Source organism: Lampris incognitus, chromosome 2 (genome assembly GCF_029633865.1).
Source record: "Lampris incognitus isolate fLamInc1 chromosome 2, fLamInc1.hap2, whole genome shotgun sequence".
Taxonomy (NCBI): Eukaryota; Metazoa; Chordata; class Actinopteri; order Lampriformes; family Lampridae; genus Lampris; species Lampris incognitus.
This window is the reverse complement of record NC_079212.1, coordinates 116,234,371-116,247,560: the sequence shown is the minus strand read 5'-3', so window position 1 is coordinate 116,247,560 and position 13,190 is coordinate 116,234,371. Positions and strand designations below refer to the sequence as shown.

The 13,190-nt window shown below is 43.7% G+C and overlaps 1 protein-coding gene across 3 annotated transcripts in view; it reads left to right on the top strand.

Annotated features, from left to right (window-relative positions):
- helz2b (helicase with zinc finger 2b) overlaps window positions 1-13,190 on the top strand; it is a 47,110-nt gene continuing 33,920 nt past the window's right edge. For all 3 annotated transcript variants that reach the window (XM_056273616.1, XM_056273615.1, XM_056273617.1), the window contains exon 1: window positions 1-81. The gene's annotated coding sequence lies outside the window, so the exon portion shown is untranslated. The remainder of the gene's footprint in view (window positions 82-13,190) is intronic.

The following is a 13,190-nucleotide window of genomic DNA, read 5'->3' as shown; positions in this document are numbered from 1 at the left end:
CATCGTTGTGTGCGTGCGGAGTCCTCGTCAACTCAAGGGGGCTGCGTTTGTGTTGTTCATTGGGACTTTAATTCCAAACAGGTAACATTTCTTGGCTTCTCACCATTTACACGTTAGTACGATTGGGAACATCCGTTAAACTGTTCCAAGTAAAGCTTGCTTTTCGTCGCATAGGCTATACAATAAGGATGACTCACGACGTCAATTTGTAGATACTTGTTAAACGTTTTTTTGTTGTTTTTTTACATGGACTTTGTGCAGTGCGTTATAATGGCTTCACGCGCTGCGACGCTGTCCATTCTCTTACCGTCTATTCTTTTCGCCGCGCGCGCGCCGCTCTCGCCAAACATGCGTCAGGGAAGCGCGCTTCGGCCTGGTGTGTACTCCACTATCATCTGGCAGCCTACACTTGTGTCTTCTTCATGATTATTATTTATTATCAGGTACCTACACGAGCGCCAACGTAAGTTATAACCTAACCACATTCAATGTTTGGTAGTAGTTCCCCCTTCGAACCTCGATAGCTTCAAGTGAACGGAACCGATGGTTTTGTGGTTAGTTTAATAGTGCAGAGGCACAACACAGCCGATGTCTCACCGTCTGGTTCAACTCAGCAGCTTCAGCGGTTGTGACGGAATCGTGGATTAACTACGTCGAGTGTCAGTCCAAGTAGCGCTTGTCTACGGGAGTGTGTAGAGCCCGACATAAAAAAAACATTATATTTACGTATATTCAACTTGCAATAACGTTTTGTTTTATTTATCGAAACGACTCAGACTAATTATTCTATGATTAATTGTTCTCCCTCTACCTTTCACCTCCATTGGATTGCCACTAGCCTGTTTTATATGTTATGTAATGGTAGGGTGACCAGATTAGTATGGGTCGAAATTCGGGACAGGAGAGTTGGGGGGGGGGTCACGTGGCCAATGTGGGCGTTGCCTCCAGTACATCACATTGACTGAATGAACAGTAACGGTGGCTGTACAACGCGTGAAAGCCAAAACGCAACAAAATTTTATAATTTTTGTTCATGAACATGAAGTCATCTGTCTGTAATTAGTAAAAAGAAACACAATGACTGTATTGTTTGTAACAGTGTGGAAATCATTATCCATTACATGAAATTCATTTTTATTTTATTTATTTGTATCAGTGCGGTGCCTGCAGCTACACTTGCCCTGTTCTCGCAACTGCAGTTTTTGCTGTCTGCATGTACACAGGGGAACAAAGAGAGGGAAAGAGCATGGATAGTGTGTTATGTTGTGGCTACAACAATGCTGTTGACACAATGTCCAAGTTAAATGTGTTATATGTTGGGACTTATGTCCTCTTACTAACACGTGCAAAGAATAACACGAGTTGCTAGAGGGCACACGGTAAAAAAATAAATCAGCCACGGCAGCACCGACAAGTCTGCCTCTGTCTAATAATGGCGTAATACTCAAGAAGAAGACCACACAATTCACCTATCCTACCTCACAGGAAGACTGGAATGCGGAGGGCCGGTGGCATATGTGGCAGAGGAGGTTATTAGGCTATAGCTAATCAAAACTCGGGTTTAGACTAATTTTCAGGACAAGCAGGACAGGGTTCGGGATTCGGGGCAACTGCTCAAAATTTTGGGACTGTCCCGAATTTGCCCCAAAAAATCAGGACGTCTGGTCACCCTAGACAATGGCCTTTATATATAGCTGTCAGTTTTCAACATATCAACGTCAAACCATCTCTTCACACGCGACTGTGTTGCCAAATATCATAACCGCATAGTGAAATTCACACATGACACCACAGTGACTGAACTGATAAATGACAACAACGAAGACGTCTTTAGGAAGGTGATGGACCCATCCATATGGTTTCAAGATTACTGTTGTTCACTCTCAAGATTCATTGTGAATTGTGACGTTAAAAATATTAATAGTTGTTAGTAATTAGTATTAATATTGAGTAGAAGCAGAATACTTCACAACTGCTATCATCAAACATTTATTGACATGCTACAATACCAGAGTAGAGAAAAAAAAGTTAAATGTATTTATGTTAACATTAGTTTATTGGAATACTAAATTTTCTTTCACACACACACACACACACACACACACACACACACACACACACACAGACACACACACACACACGAAGTTGGTTTAGAGACCTGCATTAATTTTGACAGGCTGTTATGTCATGAAGACTATTGGACATTCACACGTTACGTTTTTTGTCAGGCCTCACATAGGCTTAACTTGAAGATTATATTTGGAGCTACACTCAAAATGTTCGGGGCTTAAGCCCGGCAAAATGACCTGGCGACACCGATGCTTTCTGACATGTCTAAAAAAATTCAGAATATCCACAAAAACCCTGGTCAGTTTCTAACAGACTACCATAGAAAGCATCCTTACTGAAAGCATATTGGTGTGGTTTGTGGTTTGTGGTTTGTGGTTTGCAGTCCTGTTCAGTCAGGTTTGGCAACCTGACTGAACAGGACCACAAACAACTAGTAGGATAGTAGAAACGACTTTAAAATCATAGGAGCGGCACAGCCACAGCTTCAGGACATGTACAAAACCCATTGCAGAAGGCTGTAAGTATGGTGGAGGACACCATCCACCCAGCACATGGTCTGTTCTCCCTCCTCCCATCAGGACAACGCTTACAGAGCATCAGAGCTCCAACCAGCCGCCTCAAAGACAGTTTTTACCCCCAGGAGCTCAGAATAATGAACAGTAGGCACCTTACATAACTTCAGTGATTTATTATTTTGTAGGATTTCTTATTTGTTGATTTTCTTATCATTTCTTTATATATAGTTTTTAGGGGCTGAGAGAGCCAGGGTGTATGCATTACATTTGAAGGTACATTGTACTTTTTTATATGTATATTTTTATATGTATATGTAAGTGAAACAAAAAGAACAAGAAACAAGAAACTATTTTATATCTAGTTTACTGAGTTTTACTGGCTGTTAAAAAGCCTAAAATTATACATCACTTCAATAATCCCTAATTATGACTGTTACTTGCATTTTTCCAGTGGCTTTATCGATCCAAAACATATTGATATCAGTACACCTCTCATATGTTATTCAAGTCCTCTCACAACTTTCACAGCTGTTAGTTTTTCAAAAAAGGCACCAAACCAGATCACAGGGCAATAATTCTTTAATTATGACAATTCTATGCATCTAATTTCAATTTACCTTTCTCCTGTTGAAAATATAAACAGGAAATCATTATCTTAATTAAGGCAATGAGAATTACCTCTGTCCTGGGGGATCTTATGACACTTAGTGAGTTTTTGTTTTGTTTTTTGACAAACTAACTAACAGCTGTGAATAAGTATGAGGGCCTGAATAACATATGAGAGGTTATTTGATATCAATATATTTTGAGGGATAGCCATAATTGGGGATTATTGAATTGATGTCTGGTTTTACGCTTTCCAACAGCCAGTAAAACTCATAAACTAGATGTGAAATAGTTACGAGGTGGTTTGAAGTTGACATGTTGAAAACTGAAAGCTATTACAAAAGCCAATTGTAATATATAATATATAAAACACAGGCTAGGTGAGAATCGTTAATCATAGCATAATTTTTCTGAGTTGTTTTGATGAATAAAATAAAAAGTTACTGCAAGTTGAATTTATGAAAACAGAACTTTTAAGACGGTCCCTACACACTCCCGTACAAACGCGCTACTTAGACTGACACTCAACGAAGTTAACCCGGATACGCTGACACTTTAGAGATGAAAAAAAAAGTTGTTAATCATGGAAATGAAAACAGATGTGTGGTCGTTTCATCCTGTTATACATTATTGAGACGTGCCCATGATCTGCACGCCTGCTCAGCTTCCGGGGTAAACGACAAGCTGTTGCGCTTCGCGGAAACCGGCGTTTGCGTTTAATGGAGCAAGAGCATCATGGAGCCAGCTCTGGTGTTATGATTAAAATCTGTGCCCATTTTAATCAGCCTGAACCCACGTCTAAAATGAACCGCCCGCCTCCGACCTAATGCCTAAATTTAACCATCTTGAACCTAATGCATGGGAGCAGCCCAAAGCAGTAGTAGTAGTAGAACTTCATGCATAAACGTTTTTTCCAAAAATTAGTTTTTATCAAGAACGCATGAGGAAAAAAAACTGAGACAGAGAAGTTTAAATTTGACTGTATGTCTAATCTAATCAGAATCAACTTTACTGGCCAAGTGGGTTTATGCATACGAGTAATTCGACTCTGGTTTACAATAGCTTCTAGTACTTACATATATATCATGCACAAAAATATATAAAAAATAGAATAAAAGAAAAAAGAAAAAAGAGGCAACAAACAAGAAAAACAAAAATAAATGGAATAATAAATAGAATACTGTAGGTACGTATGTGTACATTACAAGGTATGTCACACACCATACATAGTTTTTATGGCTGAATAATTTATAACTTATAATACTTATATATTATATGTCAATACTATATTATATACTGAAAATATATACTATATATCGATTTATATATTATGTAATATATATTATATTACATATTTACATTATAATTATAACAATAACAATTTATAACCAGCAGTTGTATGTGTATTTACAATTTTATATTTGTATTGCACATCTGGTAAATAAAGAGGTAGTGTGCATTGTAGATATGTAGGTGAGACATCTTGACCAGAAGGGGCTGTGTAAAAAGTGTCCTATTACGCAATAAGTGACCATTATTGCACTGTGCTGCTGTGTGTTCGTGACAGAGATGGCCTGTGTGTGTGTGTGTGTGGGGGGGGGCTGTTCCTGTGTCTGATGGTTTTGGTGCACATTGCTCTGTAGCGCTTGCCAGAGGGTTAGGAGTTCAAACAAACTGTGTTCTGGGTTGATGAGTGGGGGGGGGGGGGGGGGTCTGTGCTGATTCTGCCCCCCCCTTCCATATCCAGGCTCTAGAGCTGTGCAAGTCCTGTATGGTTGGCAAGGGACCACCGTAACTGCCGTATCCTGACTGAAATAGTGTGTTTTAAAAGTAGGGTCACAAGTTTTGATGTAACACTGTGTGGGGTTTGCATGTTCTCTCTGTGATTGTGCAGATCTATATACCCCTGCAGTCCAAAAGATGTTTGGTGAATGGGAGTTTTAAATTGTCTATAGGTATGAATGGTGTGTGAATGACTGCGTGTGGGCCCTGTGATGGACTAGCAACCAGTTCAGGGTGTCGCCCCGCTTTAAAGGATCATTCCATTCTTTTACAACTCTGGTCTTTTTTTGTTGTGGTTTTTGCCAACCTGCAAATCAGTTGTGATATCATTATACTCGACAGCTTCATTGTGGAGATCTTGAAAATGGGGCTACTACCGGGCACAGCTTTACAACTGGGTATTGGATCCATGGGATATGATTGCCAGATCAGGGGTGTTTCTAGTTGACAAGGTCCGGGGCTAAGCCCAGACCATCTGGGCCTGGCAGAACAGCAGTGCCCCTGCTGTTCTGCCAGGAACACTACTGCCTATATTTCATTTAATTTTACTGCATTGTATGACTACTGCAAACATTACATTTAATTTGCACTTTGATTTTTAATAGTAATGTTAAGACAATTGGTCTGGACAAAATGGACATCTGCAGGGCAGCTGAGAATTCTCAAACTTGCAGCACCAGTGTTTAACTGCTACTTTACTTTTTTGTCCTATTTTTACATTTTTATTTGACCGCTGTAATGTTTTGCAATTTGTGTTGTACAAATAAAATAAACCAGCAGCCTGATGACAGTAGATTGAATTGAAACACATGTTTATTTGTACAACCATTTAGGGAATATCAGGTGTTTTGACCATCTCGCTTTTATCCAAATTGTGTTGCCAACTCCCCAAGTATCCTATATCATTTAACTCATGTCATCTACATATGCCTACATGACAAAATCATGTGTTACTTAAACATTGTTCTCATAACACGTTTTTATATTCACAAAATGATCAATCGTACATATTCTGCTGTAAAAACAATTTCGGGGATTTTCCAAGACATCGCATGCATCTCTGGATCACTTTGGGAAGCACCCATTGCGCAATGGGTGCATACACAGCCATGTAGTGGGTGGACAATACAGGCTATTTAAGATTATTTAACACAATGGTGCGGGTTGGTTGAAATTACTAAAAATTTAACTTACATTTTTTTTACCGAGTGTTTTGGCAACCATAACATCAATATAAGCACAGTTACTGCGCTGTTACAGTAGTAAAATTTAGCACTATTCTGCCATCTAATGGTGAATTCTAGTAATACACTTTGTATACAGTTTCAGGACACAGAACGTTAATCAACCAGGGAGTATATTTATGTTTATCTATTTATTTATCCATTTATTTATTTTGGAGGTATGTTTATTTACATTGAGATGACATTTTGATGGACTTCTCCACAATCCATTTACATCTGCTGTCATCTTTAGTGGTATCGCCTGTATGTAGTATATTCAGCTTCCAACATTATTAAACCTGTGGGCGACACTAACCGTCTTCAGAGTCGTAATGTAAGGAAGGTGGTGACACTTGCTGCCAGTGCCCTTGCTCAATAGCGAGACGAGGGAAAGACAGTAGTTACTTTCATAGATTACCCATCACACCATCCATTATCCAAACCATTTATCCTGCTCTCAGGGTCGCGGGGATGCTGGAGTCTATCCAGGCAGTCAGTGGGCGGCAGGCGGGGAGACACCCTGGATAGGCCGCCAGTCCACCACAGGGCCGACACACACACACACACACACACACACACACACACACACACACACACACACACACACACCTAGGGAGTATTTATCTTTGGACTGTGGGAGGAAACCGGAACACCCAGAGGAAACCCACGCAGACATGGGGTGAACATGCAAACTCCATACAGAGGACGACCCGGGACGGCCCCCAAGGTTGGACTACCCCGGGGCTCGAACCCAGGGCCTTCTAGCTGTGAGGCGACCGCGCTAGTGAGCGTTAAACTTTTCTTTCGATTTAGATGTTGGCAGTCTGCCAAATGAGTAAATCCTAAATGTAAGTGCAAATATTAATTTAAAAGTTAATTTAGCAGCCACATCTCTCTTGTTTTGGGATTACGTTTATAATTTTAAGAAAAAGACCCAAAGTTGCCCTTTCTGTGATTTAGGGTCTGAGTGTCATCTTGTATTTTTTCCCCATAGGCATTTCGTGAAGACCCGCCTTACTCTGCATCTGATTGGCTAGCACTCGTTACCTCCGTTGGTAAGGTTGGTAAAGGTTAAGCTGGGGTTAGTTAGGGTTCGCCAATCAGATGCAGTGTGGGGGGTGGGTGTCTTCGCGAAATGCGTGGGAAAATAATGCGGACGTTTAGGTGACGAACCTCAGCAGATGACGCTCACGAATGGAAATGGAAGTTGAGAATTTTGAATTAGAAGCGGGAGAGCTCCCAAGGAGACAATGATGTCGCACAAGCTGCCAACACGCCCCTGGCAGATTGTAAGCCCAGACCTGTTCCAGCATGGTGGCAAAGATTTCCTCCTGCTAGTCGACTATTATTCAGATTTCAACAAAAGATGAAGCAGAAGTCGTTTTATGACAAGACAGCCAAGCAGCTTCCACCACTGTCTAGTAATGATACAGCCAAACAGCCAAACATAAATATTCCCTACGAATAGAGGACCACTTTCACAATAACTCCGATCCCCGGCGAATGTGGCAAGGCATTCAGTCTATCACAGACTACAAAAGCTCCTATAGCGGTCCCACTGTCCATAATGCCTCCCTCCCAGTCAAGCTAAATAATTTCTATGCCCGCTTCGACAAGGACAATACTGACCCAGCCACAAAAATCCCCAGCCACCCAGAAAACCAGGTGCTTACTCTATCGATCGCAGAGGTCAGAGAATCACTGTGCAGAGTGAACACACGGAAGGCTGCCGGACCAGACGGCATACTGGGTCGGGTCCTCCGGGAACGTGCCTACCAGCTGGCTGAGGTCTTCACAACTATATTTAACCTCTCACTGTCCCAATCCATAGTCCCGACATGCTTTAAGACCACCTCTATCATTCCTGTCCCCAAGAAACCAACATCCACATGTCTGAATGACTACCGACCCATAGCACTCACCCCCATTGCCATAAAGTGCTGTGAGAGACTGGTTCTGGATCACATCAAAAACATTATCCCCCCCCCCCCAAATTCGACCTACATCAGTTCGCCTACCGTCCCAAAAGGTCTACTGAGGATGCCATTGCCACTGCCCTGCACTTTGCTCTGACCCACAATTCTTACCAACTTCTACCATTGCACCATAGAGAGCATCCTGACCAGCTGCATCTCAGTGTGGTACGGCAACTGCACCTCAGTAGACCAGAAAGCTCTGCGGCAGGTCGTCAAGGTGGCCCAGCATATCACCGGTACCCAGCTCCCAGCCATAAAAGACATTTATCACAAACGCTGCCTTCGAAGGGGTCTGAGCATCAGCAGAGATCCCATCCACCCCAACTATGGACTGTTCTCCCCCCTGTGCTCTGGGAGGCATTACAGGAGCCTCAGAGCCCGCACTACCAGGCTCAAAAACAGCTTCTTTCCACAAGCTGTTGCCCACCTGAACCTGGCCACCCACTGAATATCTGTAGATATTTTTAAATATTTTGTACTTTTGCCTTTTTTAACTTATTTTAGCTTTTGGTTTTCATGTGTGTATATCTTATACTGTGTTTGCTGTGTTTGTCTGTGTCTGTCTTGCACTGTTTGTTTGGTGAAGCCACAGCCCTCATTTAATTTTTAACATGTGCCTGCACATTGTTTTTAATGACAATAAATTGAATTGAATTGAATTGAACTGAATTGAATTGAATTGAACTGCATTGAATACAGTCAGGATTGAGGATCCTGATGGATGGAGTATGAAAGCCACTGTTCTTCCAGAAGTAGCTCCACGGTCATTCACTGTGAGAACGGAGGAGGGGCAGATCTTTAGATGCAACCATTGAAGTCTGCTCAAAACACAAGAGCCAAATCAAAACAGCGACACCTCTGAAAACACCTCTAAAGACACAGTGGGACATGCCAGCAATCAACAGTTTTGTTCTGTTTTACCAAAGCAAACAGATGCTGCAGGTCCTGCGGTCAAAACATCTGCTGAAACATGCAGCAGACCAAGAAGGATTATGAAGAAACTGGACAGATTCAATTGAAAGTGTCTGAGATGTAAAAAAAAAAAAAAGTTATTTATGTTTATTGTATTTTAAGATCTTTCATGCTGTTCATCCTTAAGGAAAGACTTTTTTTAAGAAGGGAAGATGTGTTGTTATAGGCCTTTGTTAGGAACTGCGTTACCGAGAATCCTAGATGTTATGTTGCAGGCTAGTGATGTTTTGAGGTCAGAGATTGGGAGGTACGAACATGGGAATGTGGTATGTGGGATAAATAAAAGCTTCGACGTGAATTTGGAAAAGATCCTGGTACATTCATTTTACATCTCATCTCATCTCATCTTCAGCTGCTTTTCCAGGGTCGAGTCGCGGTGGCAGCAAGCTAAGTAGGGCACTCCAGGCATCCCTCTCCCCAGCAATGCCCTCCAGCTCCTCCTGGTGGATCCCAAGGCGTTCCCAGGCCAGATTGGACACGTAGTCCCTCCAGCGAGTTCTGGGTCTACCCCGGGGTCTCCTCCCAGTTGGCTGTGCCCGGTAAACCTCCAAAGGAAAGCGTCCAAGAGGCATCCTAATCAAATGCCCGAACCACCTCAGCTGGCTCCTTTCAACGCGAACGAGCAGCGGCTCTACTCCAAGCTCCCTCCAGATGTCCGAGCTCCTCACCGTATCTCTAAGGCTGAGCTCAGACACCCTACGGAGGAAACTAATTTCAGCCGCTTGTATCTGCGATCTCACCCTTTCGGTCACTACCCAAAGCTCATGACCATGGGTGAAGATTGGAAGGAAGATTGACTGGTAAATTTAGAGCTTTGCCTTCCGGCTCAGCTCCCCCTTCACTACAACAGTCCGGCACAACGTCCGCATTACTGCTGATGCTGCACCAATTCGTCTGTCAATCTCCCACTCCATCCTATCCTCACTCGTGAACAAGACCCCGAGATACTTGAACTCCTTTACTTGAGACAACAACTCATCCCCAACCCGGAGAGAGCAATCCACCATTTCCCGGTAGAGAACCAGTGTTTCTGGTAGAGAACCAGTGTTTTTCCACCACTCGACAACAGTTCCCCTCCCCGGCTGAACACAGCCTGAATCAAGCCCTGCTTCCACTTCCTGAGTCGCCGGATGGTTTGCCAGAACTTCCTTGAGGCCAACCGAAAGTCCTCCTCCATAGCCTCGCCGAACTCCTCCCACACCCGAGTTTTTGCTTTCACGACCGCTGAAGCGGCAGCCCTTCTGGCCTCCCGGTACCTGTCTACTGCTTCAGGAGACCCCTGGACCAACCAAGTCCGAAAGGCCTCCTTCTTCAGCCTGATGGCTTCTCTCACCACCAGTGTCCACCATTGGGTTCTTGGGTTGCCGCCTCGAAAGGCACCGAGGACCTTTTGACCACAGCTCCTGCCAACTGCATCTACAATAGAGGCTTTGAACATGGCCCGTTCAGACTCCATGTCCCCAGCCTCCCTCGGGATACACGAGAACTTCTTCCGGAGGTGGGAATTGAAGACCTCACAGACAGGAGCCTCCGCAAGACGTTCCCAATTCACCCTCACTACACGTTTGGGTTTGCCAGATCTGTCCGGCAGCCTTCCCCGCCATCTGATCCAACTCACCACCAGGTGGTGATCAGCTGACAGCTATGCTCCTCTCTTCACCCGAGTGTCCAAAACATACGGCCACAGATCTGATGATACGACCACAAAGTCTATCATCGATCTTCAGCCTAAGGTGTTCTGGTACCAAGTTCACTTATGAACTACCTTATGTTCGAACATGGTGTTTGTTATTGCCAATCCATGACTCGCACAGAAGTCCAATAACAAGGCACCACTCGGGTTCAGATCGGGGAGGCCGTACCTCCCAGTCACGCCCCTCCAGGTTTCTCCGTCATTGCCCACGTGAGCATTGAAGTCCCCCAGCAGAACTAGCCCTATCCAGGACACCACCCAGAGACTCCAAGAAGGCCGGATACTCCGAACTGCTATTCGGTGCATAAGCACACACAACAGTCAGAGCCTTTCCCCCAGCGACTCGCAGTCGTATAGAGGCAACCCTCTCATTGCCCGGGGAGAACTCCAACACGGTGGTGCTCAACCGGGGACTTGTGAGTATCCCCACACCTGCCCGGCGCCTGTCACCTTGGCCAACTCTGGAAAAGTACTGAGTACAGCCCCTCTCCGGGTGTTTGGTACCAGAGCCCATCCTATGTGTGGAGGTGAGCCCAACTATATCTAGTTGGTACCGCTCCACCTCCCGCACCAGCTCAGGCTCCTTCCCTGCCAGAGAGGTGACATTCCACGTCCCGAGGACCAATCTGTGATTCCAGAAGTCGGCACGCCCCGGTCCCCACCTTTGCCTGCTGCCCAGCCTGCATTGCACCCTACCCCAATGCTCATCCCCACGTGTGGTGGGCCCACGGGGTCCATTCATTTTACAACAAACAAAACAAAGATTTGACTTTCATCATCCACTGGAGCACAAATCCCACATTAAACAGGCCCTGGTTAAGCATGGTTATCCTAATTGGGCGTTTGTCAAATCCAGGAAGATGCCCAAAGAGTGCACCAGCCAATCGAAGAGAGGAGGGCAATAGCTGTCTATGTGTAAACCAGTGGTGGTTCTGTATGTGGCGAGAGTGTCGGAAAAGTTGATACACATATTAGTCCATGGGCCAGACGATATTTCGGTACACTCAAGGTGGCAAAACTTACTTATAATTTTTGAAAGGATCCATGTCTGTAGATGATATTTTGGTATGATAACCATTCCTGAGTGGCAGCTGTATCACAGTTATCAACTCATGAAGTTAACCACCCCCTAAAGTAAATTGCATTTTAGACGCTGGTGCATATCCTGGTTTAGCCTCATGGTCAGGACATTTTTCAATGTTCTATAATATTGTCTTTGGTATCATTTTAAAGGGGACCTTCTTAGCTTTCATTCAAGCCCTGTTGTGGATATTTCTCACAAATATAGAGGTCACTTGAGCTCTTCAACCCGTCAATAACACACATCTTTCTGCAATTTTCGCCTAAACTATATACTTTCTTTTAGCCCTGTGGCATCTAGGAATATCAGGGACACAAAACACAAAAACTGGAATACTCACAGGACTGTAAAGATTCAGAAAATGTATAATATACCCATACTATTTCATTGTGTGAGGTGATTGTGAGCCTTAAATGAGAACTAGACCAAAGCCAGTTAGGTCACAAACTGGTCTCTATACATTTGTTTAAATACACAATCAAAATACATGATAAAAAGGAATACCATAGTGAGGTAATGAACTATTTTAATATTTTAAACAACATTGACATTTACATATATACTTAGTCAATGATACATGTAATCCCATATCATTAGTGGGTATATGTAATGGTAATGGGTAGGGTAATGGGTATATATGAATATGGTTACATTATTGTTATCAAGCTCTGGGTAACCAAGCCCAGAATCAACATCCTGTGCATCAATAGACTACTACCACAGTAATACCATCAGAATCATCACACTGTCATTCATCAAACTGCTCGTTTCTCTCATCATCTGACTCCCCAAGTTCAAAGTCCAGTTCTGGACCATCCTGCTGTTTTTGGTTACTGCAGGTCTGTAACCTGCACATGTCTGTGCATGGAAGTCCATTTGACAGGCACATGCAGCTTGGCATTTTGCATGAATGCACACACTTGCATGTTAGCATTTCCAAGACCACATCTGGTGCAGGTGGGGAGCGCATCCAGTAAATGGCCAGCTTGCCTTCATCGTCTGTCCATCCATACTCAATAGGGCTTGGCACCACAGGGTTAGCCTGCAGACAGCACTTCCATATTGCTGCCTGATAGTTGGCTCGTTGAACATGCATAAAGAGACAGTCTCTACATGGTGGCAGCTGGCTGGAATCAACCTCTCCCCTTTTGGTGCAGAAGAGCTGGTAACGCAGTTTGTTCACCTCAGCAGTGCTGCTATTAGCAACATACATCCGACAGGTGAACTGCTCAATTTTCTGGAACAGCTCATCACTCACATTCCATGTCTGTC